Source organism: Pituophis catenifer, unplaced genomic scaffold, assembly GCF_029215685.1.
Source record: "Pituophis catenifer annectens isolate HBS135680 unplaced genomic scaffold, rPitCat1.0.hap2 SCAF_1, whole genome shotgun sequence".
Lineage (NCBI taxonomy): Eukaryota > Metazoa > Chordata > Lepidosauria > Squamata > Colubridae > Pituophis > Pituophis catenifer.
Genome location: NW_027256881.1, coordinates 250,761,741 through 250,778,504, shown reverse-complemented (window position 1 = coordinate 250,778,504; position 16,764 = coordinate 250,761,741). Strand labels below are relative to the sequence as shown.

The window sequence follows — 16,764 nt, the reverse complement described above, 5'->3', positions numbered from 1 at the left end:
GCATTTTGGTGCTCACCGAAAACAAAACATTTACTTTGTTATGAAACATGGTCTTCATCTTTGTAATAGACTCCCCATCACAAAGATGAAAAAAAAATGCATTTATTTATGTATTTTTCTTTCCAGGAACAGCTTGGCCCATTAACCTCTCATTAAAACAGACATGGTCAAAAAACCGGACTAGGATAGAAGGTATGCAAGTCTGAACCAAAAAGATATATGTTTTGCCTCAGGTGAATAGCTCAGCATGAAGTACTGTAATTATCTATGTGTGTATGTTTGTGCGTGTGTGTGTTTTAAAAAATGCTTGCTCTTATTTTAAGGAGGAATAGATTGGACCATGCATGGATAAACCCAGCAATCACTAAAATGGGTTGGAATCTACCTGAACCTTAAAAACAGACAGGCTTTGGAGATTTTTGACCAATGTTTATCACTCTGCCTAAAATCTCTCTGCCACAGGATCCCAATTGAAAGGCTAGCTGCATCACAAATACCGCGTGGAAATACTCTTTCCCTTTACTTAGCAGGCCAATCTGTAGATGCTGAAGTACATTTAAGTGCCACATTGAATTACTGTGTCAAGATATGCAAGAGGTGAGAGGGATAGGGTTAAGAAAACACATGGAATTTACTTTCCTGGGTAGCATTTATAGCTGGGTATTCAAAAGAAAGTATTCCAACCAGCTTACAAAGATGAATCAAATCCACAACAGAAGCAAAAAAAAAGAATACTCTTCTAGAACAGGGGTCACCAACCTTTCGGATCTCAGGGACCACTAAATTCATAATTGTAAATCCTGCGGACCACTAATATGATTTTTTTAAAAAAAAGATAAATAGTATTTAGTGCAATATTTTAAAAATGCAAATAATTTTTCTGCGGACCACCAAAATTTTCTCACGGACCACCAGTTGGTGACCGCTGTTCTAGAATATTATGGTCTGTATAGCCGACACATTCTCCAATTGTTGGTAGGGAAATGAGATTATTGGAACTGACGCCTGCAGTATGGACAACCCCAGTTCCCACCTCAACACCACCACACGACACCTGCACATCGCTATGATTCACCTACAAACTCAGCCGAAACGTGTCGAAAGATGCCATTTCCCTGCTGGGCAGACTATAAGCTACTACGACCAAGTCACCCCTTTTTTACGTCAGGGTGGTGGCGTTTATAAGCTTCCTGGGACTACCCGCTGCGTAAACGAGTTGTGTGGGCAAGTCTACAAAAGAGCCGGGGCAAGGAGGCCACCACCCAACTGAGGCCAAGCCACAGTCTTTGAGTGGTGGTGGTGGTGGTGGTGAAGTGGAGGGGGGGGGTTAAGAATGAGCGCGAGAGGCGGATCGCGGCCCCGCTGGAAGCAGCAACTCTTTCAGCCGCCGCTTCGTCGCTCGCGCTCAAGCGGACGCTTGGCGGGAAGGCGGGCGCAACGGCGCGTGCTCTTTTTTTTTTCCCCCTTTTGCTGGATGGGCCCCGCTTTAGGCGCTCTGCTCCGGCTGCCCGCCGAACCGTCTGAGGGAAGGGGGGGGGGGAAACTTTGCAGAAAGGCCGCTAAACCTCTTGAGTGGGGGGGGGGGGTTCTCTCGACATTCACACACACACACCGCGCAACAAACACGCATAGACACACTTTCTCAATGGAAGAAGGCAATTCGACAGGGAGCCTGCTTCAGCCACAGGCTGCCTTCCTTTCTCTCCTCCTCCCCCCCCCCCGCGCCTCCTTGCAAGTTGCAAATTGCCCGCTGAGTTTATTATATAGAATATAGCAGAACTTGAGCTCAGTCGAGCCCCCCCTCCCTTTCCTCTGGCCTTTTTTTTCTCTCTCTCTCTGTCTCTCTCCCGCCTCGCGCGCAAGGCTCCCCCGCTAACCCTAAGCCTCCGCTCCTTTCCTTCCTTCCTTCCCGAAGCGTTAGAAAGTCACCGATTGGAGGGAAAGGCCTGCGAATGCAAATGACCTTGGCCTCCCCGACATTCCCTCCCCCCTCCTTCTCGCCCTCTCTCTCTCTCTCTCGCTCAGCCGAAGGGTGTCAAACCAGCTGCGCCCCCCTCTCCCGCCCCAAGCAGAGGAGGCAGCGGGGGTCTCCCCTGCAGCGTTGCTATTGTGGCAGCAGAGAGATCGAGGCGGTCGGCGGTGGCTGTTAGCGGGTGCTAACCCCGTCCCCAAGAACGGCTTAAGGTTCACCACCCACCAGCCTTCTCTAGAGACCTGGGTTCAGATCTAAGCGCAGGTGTAATTGTCCAATTCTCTGGATGTCCTAAACACACACACATCTAAAATCTACATATATGTTTTTCTGCGAGACCTCCTTCCTTCACAAGGGGGAGGGGGGAATCTCTTGCCCAACTTGCATTTGATGTATGAATTCCAGTTATGGATCCTATTCTTTGGCTGAGCAAGCTTGGGAAAAAAGAAAAAGAAAAAGAAAGAAAAAGAAAGAAAGAAAGAAAGAAAGAAAGAAAGAAAGAAAGAAAGAAAGAAAGAAAGAAAGAAAGAAAGAAAGAAGAAGGAAGGAAGGAAGGAAGGAAGGAAGGAAGGAAGGAAGGAAGGAAGGAAGGAAGGAAGGAAGGAAGGAAGGAAGGAAGGGGGCTGCGATCCTCCTCCCATTCTAAATTCGATTCCAAAGTCGAGGTAGTTGAATTGGCTAATTCTGCAAACAGGCTACAGCAGTATATATATCCCTGTATAGCATTGGGATACAATGTGCTGAATTGGCAGTCTAATTATAAATGTGGCATTTGGACCTCTTTACAAGCCAGTGCCACCTTACCTTATGAGGGAACTTCCAACTACAGCAACTGTTCAAAACAAAATGCCATTACAGGATCAGCTTCATCCAACACTGGAACTAGCCAAGAGATTGTTTTACAAATAGTCTTTCTCACTTAACACAAGAATGTATTATAAGAAACACAGTTAAGGAGAAGGAGGCAGAGTTAAAAAGAAAACGCATCAGAAATTCTCTGCCAGGTGTCAAGCTACTCTGAGCTGCCAACGAAATCCAAGTAACCTAATTATTTTCCTTGGTATCTGTACCTCCCTAAAAATACATTTGAAGTGGGGGGGGGAGACAACTCAAATTTATTTTTAAGGAAGATTAAGATACAGATCGAAGGAGAGGTGCACATTCAAAACGCAAAGGCACACACACACAAAATCCTGCCTAATCCATAACTTTAGAATGACAAAGGTTTGAGTTGTACATCCCATTCACTGTCCATGTTAAAATGGGTGAGCATGGAAAGGTTTCAGTACAAATGCAGCCTAGTTGTAAAAAGTGTGTGTATGATTGTCTGCATATATGTGTGTGATGTGTGTGTGTTTGGACATGTGTGGGTGGGTGTGTGGTGGTTGCTACCTTTTCTCTCTCTCCTCCCTCCCTCGTCTACTGGTTCTTTATGATTTAGCAAAAGATTAAGTATTCTGTTTTGTCCTGAGGTCCCATTCTTTTCAGCCAAAACCATATAGTGAAAGTTCGCAGTATTTTTAAATAAATCTCTTCTCCTCCTTCTCCTCCTCTTCCTCCCCACACTTAAAATTAAAATTAGGTCCAAACTTGCCTACCCTACGTCAGTGGGCTATTAAAAAGAAACCCACACCCGCAAAACGTTTTCCTAATCTGCATAACAACAGGCCGAAAGAGGCTTGTTTATCTCAGAAAGTTTCCGTGTCTGTGTTTTGGGGGAAACACCCTGGAGGCTACAACTAATCTCCTACTCGCAGGCTCCCAAACCCGGGCAGAATCTCCCTGACACCCAGACACAACAACGCTCCGTTGCCTTTTCGACATTTGCCCCTCTCCTCTCGCCGTCCTTAAAAACCACCCAGCAAAACCGCGCAAAGGCAAGCGGTGATGAATCCAATCGAGATCATCGGTGCCTCCGATTGAGCCCACGGGCCTGCTTGGCTCAGGCGGCTGTGCCGCCAGCCGGCGAGGCGGAGCGGAGGCCCCGGAACGGCAACGGGGACGCCTAAACGCTGGGGAGCTCCGCGCCATCGAAAGCGGCTTAAATTATTCACGTGCAAGCCGCGGGGGCGCCCAGTGTGTGCGCCGTGCCAGAGAAGACCGACCGCCTTCAATCCCACGCTCGGCGCGCACCCTTAATCTTGGTTTAGAACAGCTTTGGTTTCCCTACTTCGGCAAAGAATTTTAAAATTCACGGGGCGAGTTCATGTGGGGGTTTTTTTCCCCTTGAAAAATGCGGGGGGGGGAGAGAAGGGGCGCAACTCAAACTACGCACACCACCGGTTTAAACTCGGCAGACGAGTCCCCGAAGAACAAGCATGCAAGCGTGGTTGTTTGAGAACCGGCAGAATTCCACAAAACGGCACCAAACGCTCAACTATCTTCCTATCGGGACTTCTTAACAAACGCTCAACTCAAACGGGATCTTCTCCAAGCAGCACTTTTGAGGGGAAAGGGGGGGGAGGGCGAGGAGACACCTTGCCGCACTTCCCCCACCCCCCCGCGCACTTCTGCAAGCCCGTTTAAAATTCCTGCTCCGCGGGCAGCCTCCGGGCGACCAAGGTTGCACAGAAAGGTAAACACAAAACAACAATCACGAAGCCCCAGAAAGCAGAGAAAGAGTGAAGAAAATAAAAGAGACTTCCTGGGAACTTACTTTACGGTTACTTTAGGCGCTATCCTTTTCTTCCAGCTGGCAAGGAAAGCCGTTTTGTCCAGGTTTAGGTATTGTTGCCTACTTACGGATCAGTCCGTGGCTACGGGGTTTATTTTAATTTATGGCTTATGCATTCTTTTAAGGTCGATTTGCATGACCTCCGGCAAGAGCTAAGACACAGCGAGAACTCCCCCGCTGAATGTAGGGCGAGCCCACAACGCCGCCAAGAGCTCCCCTTCTCATGGTGTAAGCAGAGCCCGGTGTGTTTTTGAGCTCTGTTTTTTTTTCCCCTCGCTCTCCCCCTCCCTGTAGAACACAAATTAGGGTGTGATATCAATTTTAAAGTTTTCGGTATAACTTTATCCTAGCCTCTGCCTGTAGAGAGATAAGGCGCCGCGGACGCGGCAGCTCCTCGATAGACTGCCCCTCTGTGGCCAAAGGCAGCATTGCCTCGATCCCTCCCTTTCTTAAAGATCTCTCGGCCGATAGAGATAGATCTATTAAACCACGCTAGCGCCGAACTTCTTGAGAAGTTTACCCACCTCGAAGTTAGCGGACGGGATTCAAGGCGCTAAACGCACCTCCTCACTCCCCCAACTCCTACTAGTTTTGCGGGCGAAGGCAGGCGCCTCTTGGAGGAATGACAGCCGCTTTGTTGACGTTTAAAGGTTTTATTTTTCTTCTCTTGTTCCCTCGCCTTGCCTATCCTAGTATCTCTGTTTTACGCACAATCTCTCTCTCTCGAGCGCCATGTGTTCGCAGGCAGGCAGCGGGTGATCTTAAAATACAACATGGATCTGTCACTACGTTTTAAAATAGACGCCACTTGGAGGGCGGAAGGGAAAGGAACCGGGGAGGAGGGTGGTGGAGAGACAAGAGGCAGGGAGGAGAGAAAGAGAGAGGAGAAACGAAGCAGCATTGTTGTGATTTCTCCTCTTTACGCAGACTTGGGATCTTTTCTGAAAACTCACCCCAGATTAGTAGCGCAAGGACTTTCTCCGTCAGTCTGCTGTTCCCTTTCCCAGCCCCATCGCCGCCACCAAGGCAACCCTCCCCAGAAAGCCTAGCAGTAAGGAACCGTGCTGGGGAGTCATTCAGAAATCTCTTAACTTCACAAGCTACCTCCGGACGCGGCGGCTGTTGTCGCGGCTGCTGCTTTGGTCAATTGCAACTAACCAGCCCTTAAAGACAAGCGCCAGGAGTACCGTATTCTCTCGCATATGTCGGCACCAAGGAAACGTGGAAGACCCTCTTTACAGCAGGATCGAGAGATCTACACCAAAGCCAAGCTGTCCGGTGTCCCCACCCCCTCTCTCTCACAAACACTCACTCGCAACTTCACTCAACCACAGGTCATAACGATACAATAAGCGCTGCTTGGGTTTCCTGCCAAGTTACCTTCTTCGAGATCCAGTATGTCGATTAAAAAAAAAAAAAAAAAAGCCTTGGAATCTTCCTTTAAAAAACAAAAAAAAAATGTGACGGTAGGTAAGGAAACAGGAGAAGCGCGACTGACTCTAGGACAGCATGAATAAACTGCAAAATAATCTACTATACTAGCGAAAGAAGCAAGCGCAAAGGGCCGCGGCTGAGGATTCTCCGGGCCATGGTTATGTTGCAAAAAAATCAGATCTTCGGTATAAGTTTGCTGACGGGTTGCCTGGAGATTTAATTACAATCGAAGAGTCATTATTATTTGTTGTTGGGCTTGGTTCTCTCTTCCCCCCCACCCCCCTTGGCCGCCTCCCGCCCCTGCGCGCCGTCCCTCCCCCCCCTCCTGCGCGCACACACAGAAGGCACACAAGTGAAGGCGCCGCTTTACTCCTGTCAATCTCGCAAATCAATACGAGCGGCCATGTCGTAAGTATTCAAAGCATTTCCCTTCGCGCAACATCAGAGAGTGGCCGGGGCATCGATCGGAGAACGGCGAAAGGAGGCAGGGCTGCTGCCGTCGCGCGCCCGCCCCCAATGGCAAAGGCAGCAGCACGCGCTGAGGAGCAGGGAAGAGGGGAGAGCGAGATTGAAGGGCCGGAGAGAAAGTGAGCGCCAAAGAGAAAGTGAAATTTCATTCTCTCTTTCCCTCGCCCCCCTCCTCCTCCTCCTCCAACGCACGCGCGCACGCATTCCCAACCACAAGGCATCTACCTCTCCCTCGCCTCCTCTCGCTGCTTGCTCGCTTTCCGCCGTCTCTCTCTCTCTCTCTCGGAGGGCTATTAAGCTCACACTTTCCTGAGAGTAAGGTCCATCCCCAGGGAATTTGACGAGGCAATGGGGCTGCAAACATAGGCACACTTACGATGCGACCGGCATAGTAGTAGTCTCTAAGGTTTACTGCCCAGAAAATGCCTTTTGTTGAGGCTCATCCGTAAATAAGCCTTCTTCCGACATGATAAAACTGTAAACGGACCCCTAAGTCTGCTCAGAAGTAACCCTTTACTTAGAACAAACAAGAGGGCTAACTCCAGTGAGGTTATTCCTAGTTACAAGTAAGAAAATAATTGAGAAGTAACACAATTCTATGGAAATAATTCCTGGGTACAACTCTAAATTAAAAGCTTTTTTTTTTCCCCTCCCGCCAGCTCCATTTATTTATGAATGGCATAGTCGAGCTAATATTTCGTTTCTGACTGGCTCAAACCTGGGCAGGTTGCCTTCAGAAATCCGACCGATTTCTAGGATTCCCATGTGCGTAATTAGATGCTTCGCGATTGCATCCTTTTCTTTGAGCTTTGTTGATTTAGCCCTAAAGTAAATTTATGCCTGCAATTTCGCAATCCTATCCAGGGGTTCTTTACGCCGAGGCATTTCTTCAGGCTTCACCTTCACCCTTCAGAATCAAAGCCAAAGCGACTACAATATAATAAATGCCAATAAAAATATTCGGAGACTTAGGACGATGGTTAAGGGAACACTCACAAAACCTTCCGTACGATCCTTGTTGGGTGGGTTCATTTGGACGTCCCGCTTAGACCGCTCAGTCAGCGTTTGTCCTGTTGATACCTTGAAATCAGCGGGACTCACTCACTTCGAGGGCAGGCGGGTTTCCTCCCCCCCCTCCCCCACGTAGATGGATATAGAATTAGCTGCTGATTTCTGAAGCTTTGCTGGGGACCTTTAGACGCCGAACAGTAATGAACTACCCACTCTCATACCTGAAGTTGGAATATGGCTGGGATCAATTGTGGTTGATGAGACAAGGCGTGAGGGGAGGGGCGGAGAAGGGAAAGAGATGAGGAAGGGAGAGGCAGGCCTTGTGAATTGCGCCAGAAAGGGAGAAGAGAGAAAAAAAAAAGCCTGAGATTATTCACTTTTAGAGAGGAACGGCGCAGATCCAAATGAAGGATAAGAGTAAGAGGCAGAGAGGACGCTGAGTGGGGATTGAAATAAACTCGAGGGAATCCCGCCCAAATTGGAAGCGACACTTTGGTTCTAATCCTCTGGTGGAATTAGTTAACTTTGCTGAGCCGGCCGAGCTTTACTCTCCAGCCAACAAGGGCAGAAGAAGCCCCGTTATCCCCCTCCCAAGAAGGTGTGAAGGGGACCATTCCGTAAAGATCCAAGTTTCACTTCTACCGACGACGCCCAAGTCGACGTCCTCGGGAAGGCAGTCGCTGGAAGGCCGCAGGAACTACTCCGGAGTAAGCAGGCTGCGCTTAAGGCCAAATCAGGCAGACGAGTGCCTAGATTCTGCAGAAATCACAGCTATTTATCTCCGCCTGACTGCGGGGAAAAACTCGGGAAGGAATGCGTTAAGAGAGAGTGGCGCGTTAAGAAAGTGAGGGAGACGTCTACTATGAGACAAATAGGCAAAGGATTGGATTTAAGTGATAAGTAATCACTGCACTGGCCTGTGAAAGTGGCGGGGGGGGGGGACACACCATGAAGCACCCTGGCCAGAGAACAGCTAGCACCTGGCCGGGTCGTGAAGGTTGTGAAAAGGACAGTTGGAAAGAATTGCCTCTCCCACACTCCATTTTCCTGGGCCGCAAAGCAATTCTGGACGTTTTAGGAACTTTGGTTTTCTCCTTAACAACCGAGGGGGAAGGAAGGGAAGGCAGCGCTGAAAAGAGACGGAGAGGAGATTAAAACACAACCTGTTGCTTGAAAGACAAAAGGTTCGCTCAGTCTTTTTGGGGGGGGGTGCAATTCTACTCCTCCCCCATCCCGAAAGTCAGTCCTCCAATGGAGGCTTCTCACAGTCCCCTGAGGCGCCAGAAAATAACGCAAGGAAATAGAAGTGACTTTTCCTTTTTACGTCTTTTGCACCAAGCCGCAAGGGTTTTTAGTGTAGGATGCAGGCGCCAAATTTACAAAAGTAGAGACCGTTGGGGGGGGTGGCTTCTTTGGTATTTCGGGCTTCGCCTTGGCCACCTCCCACCCCTTCCACAAAGTCTCCCCTTACCCGACCCGACACCCCCCCCACCACCGAATGTTCAGAAAGTAACAGGGAAACTTTTCTGGTTTCAAAGACTCCCCTCCCCTCCTAAAGGCCAAGCTTCAGAGCACCACCGAAATCTTCTGAAGTCCATACAAGTGGATTTGGGAAGAACCCAGACAAAGCCTAAAGAAATTAAAAAAAAATTCCAATGTTCTCCTAATTGGAAAGAAAAGGATGGTAGGAGCTTGCTCTGATCTGGCTGTGTTTCGACAGCCAGATCAGCTGGGAAAAGAAAGTGTGTGCATGTGTGTTGATTTTTAGAATCTAATAAAAGCTTTTCTTCTCGGAAACCCGATCAAGGCTCTGCAAAATATTCTGAACCATCTGAATGCCACATTTAGAAAAATCAGTATTTTAAAATTCTAGATCATTTTAAGAAATAGGTGGTTTGAAATTTATAATCTGATATTCCTCCCAAACTCAAAAGGGAGTTTCCCCAATATTACATTGAATATACAATTTTCCTGCTTCTTTTGAAAATGAGAACTTTTTAGTATATATATAATTTGGGTAGATATTTTGTAATTCCACGGATGCCGTTTTTGTAACAAAACTTATTTACAGCTATTTTTTCCCATTCAGTACAGACGGTTTGTCTACCTACAGTTTGCGCCTTGTTCCCGGAATGGGTTTTTTTTTTCCGTGCAATGTTTCTCTTTGTTTAGTTTGCACGCTATCACTTCGTATTGAAAACGAGAGAGAGAACACATGAGTTAAACACATGAGTTAGCACAGTTTAAAAAAAGAAAATGTGCACAGGTATTCTTTGAACCATTTTCCCTTTTTGTAATAAAGTTGATATACAGATTAAGAGTATGTCAACAATGTGCAAAGCGCGGTTAAGGTCCGACGAAAACCAGTAGATGATGAAGCGACCTGTGTAATTCACAAATGCGCAGATTCCTTTGGCTGTCCGCGAATGCGAGTCTAGTAGAAGTCGCTTACATATCTAACTCTTGAATACGTTTACTTTGCGATACCAAGGTACTACTTCTTGTTCTTACATCTGGATGAGTAAAAGCAGGTCCAGAGTCAAAAGTACCACATCTGATGCTCTTCCATCAGTCTGGGAGCGCACTGCCAGGCGTGAAACCAGCCAAGGCGCCAACAAAGCATCAGGTGGGAAACATTTATTGGCAACCAAACGCATTTCCAACGCAGAAGGGGGCCAATTTGGAAACATCCTCTAAATCTAGAAGAGACAGTGCAAAGGATGTTTGCTAACCTGGAGACGGGAGCGAGGGGGAGAAAGAAATTAGAATTAAATTGCAAAACAAATGCATACTTGTTGCACGGGGCTCAGGTGGGAATTTACCACGCCTGCCCGCTTAATTTGATTCCAGCAAAGCGTACTGAAAAGAAGCCCCTTTTTTTTCCCAAGCTACAGTATGACTTTCGCCCACCAAGATGCTTGCTTTTAGAGGCGATCGGAGCGGAAAAACGACAACCCGAGGCTTTTCCAGATCGGAGAGGAAGCGAGTGTGGGAAGCGAGTGTGCGGCGCTTTCTCGTTGCCCCTCCCGATGTGGAGGAAGCCACGGATTTAAAAAGAGTGTCTGTCTCGTCCGGGTAAAAGTTTCAAACTCTCTAGCACGCCTCAGTATTCTGGACCTTTTATTCTCCCTCCTCCCGCGACTGGACTCTGAACTGACGGGAGGGAAGAGAGAGACGCCGCAACTAAGTGAGATGCTGTGCTGAGAAAGCCCGAGCGCATCTATCATGCCATCGGTCATTTCCCCCCCCCCAAAAAACCCCAACAACACTGAGTTGCTTCGTGGCTGAGATGGACAGAGGGGACCAAGAGAGCAAGGACACTGGGGAGCTATCAGGGCACGTCGAGTTTCAGCAGCATTGGGGAGCGCAACGCAGCAGGACCAAAACCCCACGACCCTGACCTTCATTTCGTTGGTTTCTCCATAAAGTTCCCCCTTCTCCGCCACTGTCTCTCCTCCACCCCTAACACGCCAAGGAAGCCCCGGGGGTTCTCAGTCAGGCAAAGGCGGAAAATGCTGTCCCGAAGCCGTCTCCCTGGAAGGGACACGCACGGGCAACCTGGAGCATATTTCCAAGGGCGGGAATACAAGGCGGTTGGCTGCGAACGAGGAGAAGGGCGAAAGGAAAGGACCAAGCCCCTTGCGCCTTGTCCCAGAGCCCGCTCCTGGGGACGTTCAGTAGGGAAGACGTTCCTGTAAGGAAATCAGCGGGGTTTACGTTGGAATAAACGTTTAAAGAGGTGATGGGGGAAACCTATTCCCTACCTGGGATATTGACTGGTGCTTCGGGAATAGGGGAGGGACTTAGCATGTGAGAAGGAGGAAGGGGAACGCTGGAAACAGGGTTTAACAACTCAAACAAAACTTTCAGAATAAACCCGCAAGACCCAAATGTATTTCCTAGGCGTGAAAAGTGGAAACAAAAAAACCGCTACAAAAGTAGCAAAAAGTTTTGTCAGGCAAAGCTAGCAAATTCATCTTCCGGACGAGGATCCCGGCAGTCGATCCGAATCCACACACCCGCCACTGTTTCCTCCCCGAAGAGATTTGGTGGGGAGCGGGAAGTAAAGCACCCCAAATCATTTCCCCCCCCCCCACTCATCCCTATGCACACAGAGACCTTTGCTGAACTCTCTCTCTCTCCAGTCGAGTTTTGTCCCTGCAGCGAAAGTGGCAACCGCAGCAATTAACCAAAGGGACTCCCAAGTCCCAATCATATCCCCGCCTTTACCTGCCCCCCCCGACTCCCCCCAACAAACAAAAGCGGGCAGATCATCTGGTTTCCTCCCCCTCCCATCCACCCACCCACCCCTCCTCCGCCAGAGGCAATTCCATAGAAAAGTTGCTCGAGAGAGCTTTCCCGTCTCTGGGAAAGTTGCTAGGGAAAATCCCTCTCGGCTCCACACGTGAAGTTCAAAGGCAAGCTGAGGGAAAAGCGACGGTAGTGGGGGGCGCGCGGGGGGGGGTGTGTCTCCTGCTGCTGTTGCTACTGCTGCTACTACTACTACTACTGAGAGAAGGCTGTGGGTACTTACAGTGCGAGAGGGCAGGCTGTCTGCAGAAGGCTGTGATTCACCGAAGCTGCGAGGAGGGAGAGAGAGAGAGAGGGAGAGAAAGAGAGAGAGGGAGAGGGAGAGGGGGGAGTGCCAAACTGGATACACCTTCACCGCAGCTCATCACATCTGCCAGCCTCGCTCCCCTCTCTCTTTCATTTCCACATTCCCTTTGTTCCTGCCAAAAAAAAAAAAAAGGAGAAGTCTACACGTCACATCAGAGTCCCCAGATGCAGTCTACACCAAAAGAAGCGGGGGCGGGGGGGGCGGGGGGGGAGAGAGAGAAATGAATAATTCAATCAAATAGTAGATAGTCTCTAAGGCAAAAACATACATTGTATTGCACCTAAAGCAACAGAGGATAACGGAGACATTCCAAGCAGTTAGTCCCTAGTAATAGTCCTGAGAGCCTGCCCTCTGCACACGTCCAGGGGCAAATTCAAAACAAAGTTTCCTTTTTAAAAAAACAAAAAAGTCATTTGTCACCTGCCACCTCATCTTTCTTCCCACCCCATCCCACCCCTACCCCCAACATCCACACACACACACACATTTCCTCTACACCTACCCCGAAAAGGGCAGGATGACACTTGCTCTGAATGGAAGAGGTAGAAAGTCCCCAGAAGGCTCTGTGTGACTTCAAGAAGCGTTTCAAATCCAGGCAGGGCCGGCCGTGTTTAGGAGGAGAGGTGGCTTTCTGAAAAGTGTTTTAAAATACCCTCCCGGGCTCGCAGTCCCGCCCCCCTCCCCGCAGCCCGACCACTCACGCTCCCTCCGCGCCCTCTGTCCTCCCCACTCGCGTTTCCTTCTTTTCACTTCGCGGGATCGCCTGGGCATCCTTACCGCTTCCTGGGTCTCACAAGCAAGCCTGACAGGCAGAAAAGGCTCCCCCGGCCCTCGGCTATTTGGTCCGCGCTCTCTGAGAGGACGGGGCGCGGTGTGGGGCGGGGAAGACTGCGGCCGCGAACTGGGGCGGCGATGCGGGGGGGGGCGTTTGTCAATTGACTTCTGGTTGAGCTGGGGGGGGGGGAGGAGGAGGAGGAGGAGGAGGAGGAGGAGGAGGAGGAGGAGGAGGAGGAGGAGGAGGAGGGATGGAAGGAGCGAAGGGGCGCGAGAGAAGCGACCGGCTCAGATGCCCCACGGCGGCCCAAGAGAGCGAGGCAGCCGCCTCAACCTTAATGCCTCTTGTCCTTCCTCCCCAATTGGGATCGCCCTTCCGTTTGGGGAGGTCAGCTGAGCTCTCCGCCTTGGGGAATCTTTGACATAGAACCCTTTAGCCCCATGCCTAACATTGAGCATCCTCCGCATCAGCCTAAAACTGGGTCCTTTTCAGAGGTGTTTGGACTACAGCCCCCATCGTCCTCAGGCAACAACCCAGGTGGACACTGAAGTCCGACCCTTATGGAAGGCGCTCCGTTGGGGACGAGCGGCGTAAAGTCACAGCATGGCAAAGAGGAGCCAGGTAAGGAGCGGGAAGGCGGGCGGAGTAAAGAGCGAAGGACCGCTGGGTTTTAAGCGGAGCTCGGGCGAAATTGCGCTGCTCCTGTGTGTGCAGAGCAAGGAAAGTTAAGAGGATCCACTCTCTCTGGAAGCCTTTTCCTTTGCTAACCCGGCGGGCGGGCGGACGCGACGGATCTGAAAAAACCAAAAACATTATTAGCTGCACCGTTAGTCAAAGGAGAGCAGCTGAGCCGGGGAAAGACGCCGGCTTTCTCCCAACTCCTGCCGTCTGCAAGGCAGCGATCGGCTTGGTGTGGCTAAAACGCCACCTGGAGGCCAGTCCGCGAATAGCAACCCTTTGGGTGGTGGGAGGCGGAAGGAACCAGAGCGATGAATAGACTTCGCAGGACCAGCACAACCGTGACAGCAGCAGCAGCAGCAGCAACAATAATCTGAGCTTTTAAAATAATGACGGGGAGGCTAACAAAGGACTGGAAGGGGGAATAGCAGAAGCGCTCGACCGGATCACTCCGATGAACGGGGAAGAGGAAATCGTGGAAGGCTGCAAACCTGAGCCTGCTGGGTTGAGGAAACCTTCAAAATCTACTGGGTTTCTGCTGCCTATCCCCAGGATTGTGGATGCCGGGAGGGGGTGGGGGAGATCAAAACTGCTGCGTCTCTGCCATCCACCTTCAGGTGAGCCAGGACGGACACCCCTCAGATCGGTTCATCTAGATTTGCCAGTCGATCTGCTTCTCACTATTCAGAAGTTTAGTCCTCAAATCCCCTGTCTTCAACTCAAGGAACTGAGCATTGGATTGCACTAAGGCATTCTAACCCCCCAGCTATTTTATTCAGGAATAAATACCATTGAGTTTAGTGGGATTTGCTCTCTAATGTTTATGCAATCAACTGCTGTCAGCCTCATACCCATGCATCCTTGTAATATTGAATGTATAATTCTGACTAAGTTCCAGGAAGCTAGAAAGTGGGGTTTATTTCCAGCGAAATGTGTACAGTATTAATAAAACCTAGCTACCGCTTTGTCTGGAAATATTACTTCCAACTGTACAATGCTGTTAAATAAGCTTGAAAGCAATACAAATCCTCTCTAGAATTTACAATTAGGAAGTATTGCTTGTACTAAACCAGAATGGGAGTTCTCTTATTTAAGAGAGAGCAAATTGACTGCCTGTCCGACCAACATTTTTATCTGGAGAGAAATGTGAATTTATTTTCTATGCTTTGGTTAATAGCTAGAAATTCCAAAAGGGAAAATAAGTTTATATTAACAGGCACCAGAGTGGAAAGCTAATAATTGAATGATGAGGATAGGCTTTCAGTAATGAAATATTAAGTCAATTACATGTCTGATTTCCTATTTGGAGATCTGGTGACTTTTGGGCCAGTCATTAGCCCAACCCACTTCACAGCTTTGTTATTGTGGGGGGAAATAGGAGGAGGACAGTGTGTTCGATTTGTTTATTGCCTTGAGTTGTTTGTAAAAATAATAAAAGTGAGATACAAATAAATAAAAAAATAAATGCCAGTATATATTTCTGAAACTGATCTTAATGTTTTGAAAATGTTCTTTAGGACAGTCCTCCTTTCTTCATACTGCTAAACATGAAGATTCATGAGGAATCTCTATTCCTAGATAGCCTTGCTGAACAGTAAAAACTGAAATGTTTCTTGTTAGATGTTAATATCTCCTATCTACAGAGAAGGCCACAATTTTATGTGTGTTTACCTGGGGAGTCGAACATGCTGAAAAGAATAGGGTACTTTCTGAATAAATAGTCACATAGTATGGATATATTATTTATCTTGGCTAGAACTTGGGAGATTGTGAGTGAATTCCAGTCCTGCCTTAATCATGAAGCCAAGTGTTGGCAAGTCTTTCATTCCCAACCTTAGGAATAAGGCAATAGCAAACCACTTCCAAAAATATTGCCAAGGCAACTGCATGCTCTGTAGTTTAGGAATCAAGACTGACTCAAAGTTACACAAAGGGGGGGGGGGGCGGGGAGGAGGAATGTAATGATAAGGAAAACAGAACCATGTTCCAGAGTTAAGAATTTAACTAAGGCCTGAATTACAATTACTTTTTGGTTCCATTACATGAGTCAAAGCAACTGGGTTTTCCACTAGCTAAAGACATAACCCGGAGGTCATAGAAGTATCCATATAAAACACTGCCACATTGTGCTATTACTGAGCTTTTAGTCCTGCCTAAAAGCAAACAAGTATTCCAAAGTCTAGTCCTCTACCCTTCCCCGTGTTCTAATTCCAAGGAAGAAGTCAGCACTCTTGAATGTTACCTAATGTCCACCATGGGTTGGATGAAGGAGGACAAACCAACCAGTTTCTAGATGAAACTGTTGGTAAACAGAGACCTGGACTTGGGGTGCAGAGATGGAGCCTTTTCTGAATGCAAGATGAGTCTTGGGAAGAGCTAATTTTGCCCAATTGCAGCAAGAACATTGACTGCAACTCTTCCTCAGCAGGTTGGACTTGAAGACAGGCATCCACACCTTAATTAAAAGCTGTCTTGACTTCTGCAACATGCTTTCACCTTGAAAAGTGCCTGCAAATGGCAACGGGGCAAATTGTAGCACCCAGTTACTGACTGATACAAAGTCCAGAATTCTTATGATGCCTATACTGAAACAGCAACACTGACTACTCATTACTTAGCAGGCACAACTAAAGAGGCTGAGATTGATTGTTACTGTTCTAAACAGCTACAAATGCCTGCAAAAGTGCCTCTCCTTTCTGTAACTCACAGAATACTGCTTGGATAATTATGTCAAGAAGAGAGTCTCTTTGAGACTCATCTTCCCAAAGGCTAACTATCAGTTACATAGGAAAAGGTTTCTCTTGTGTCTTCTGTGCGATACAGAAAGTGTTCCCAAGGAAGGTTTTGGCTCTCATTCTTCCAGTAGGTAGGAAGAGAGTAAAAAGACATCCTTTTTTTGCCAAGGTTGTAATTTTTAATTATTTAATTATTTTTTATTTGTTTTATTTTAATTTTGTTTATAATTGCATTAATTTTATCATGTTTTATACTCTGGGATACTCTCACCTTTCCATCCATCTGAGTGTTGGGATGGATGGAAAGGTGAGATATAAATTTAAAAAAATAAATAGACATTTATCACTTCTAGGAAGACTAAAACATAGGTTAATGCCCACACCTCTGGGAAAATCAAT

At 48.1% G+C, this 16,764-nt stretch overlaps 1 protein-coding gene across 1 annotated transcript in view; it reads right to left on the bottom strand.

The window, feature by feature from the left end:
- The window catches only part of SOX6 (SRY-box transcription factor 6), a 498,819-nt gene extending 493,561 nt beyond the window's left edge, over window positions 1-5,258 (bottom strand). Inside the window, exon 1 of the mRNA XM_070933721.1 lies at window positions 4,629-5,258. The gene's annotated coding sequence lies outside the window, so the exon portion shown is untranslated. The remainder of the gene's footprint in view (window positions 1-4,628) is intronic.
- Between the last annotated feature and the right edge of the window lie 11,506 nt (window positions 5,259-16,764).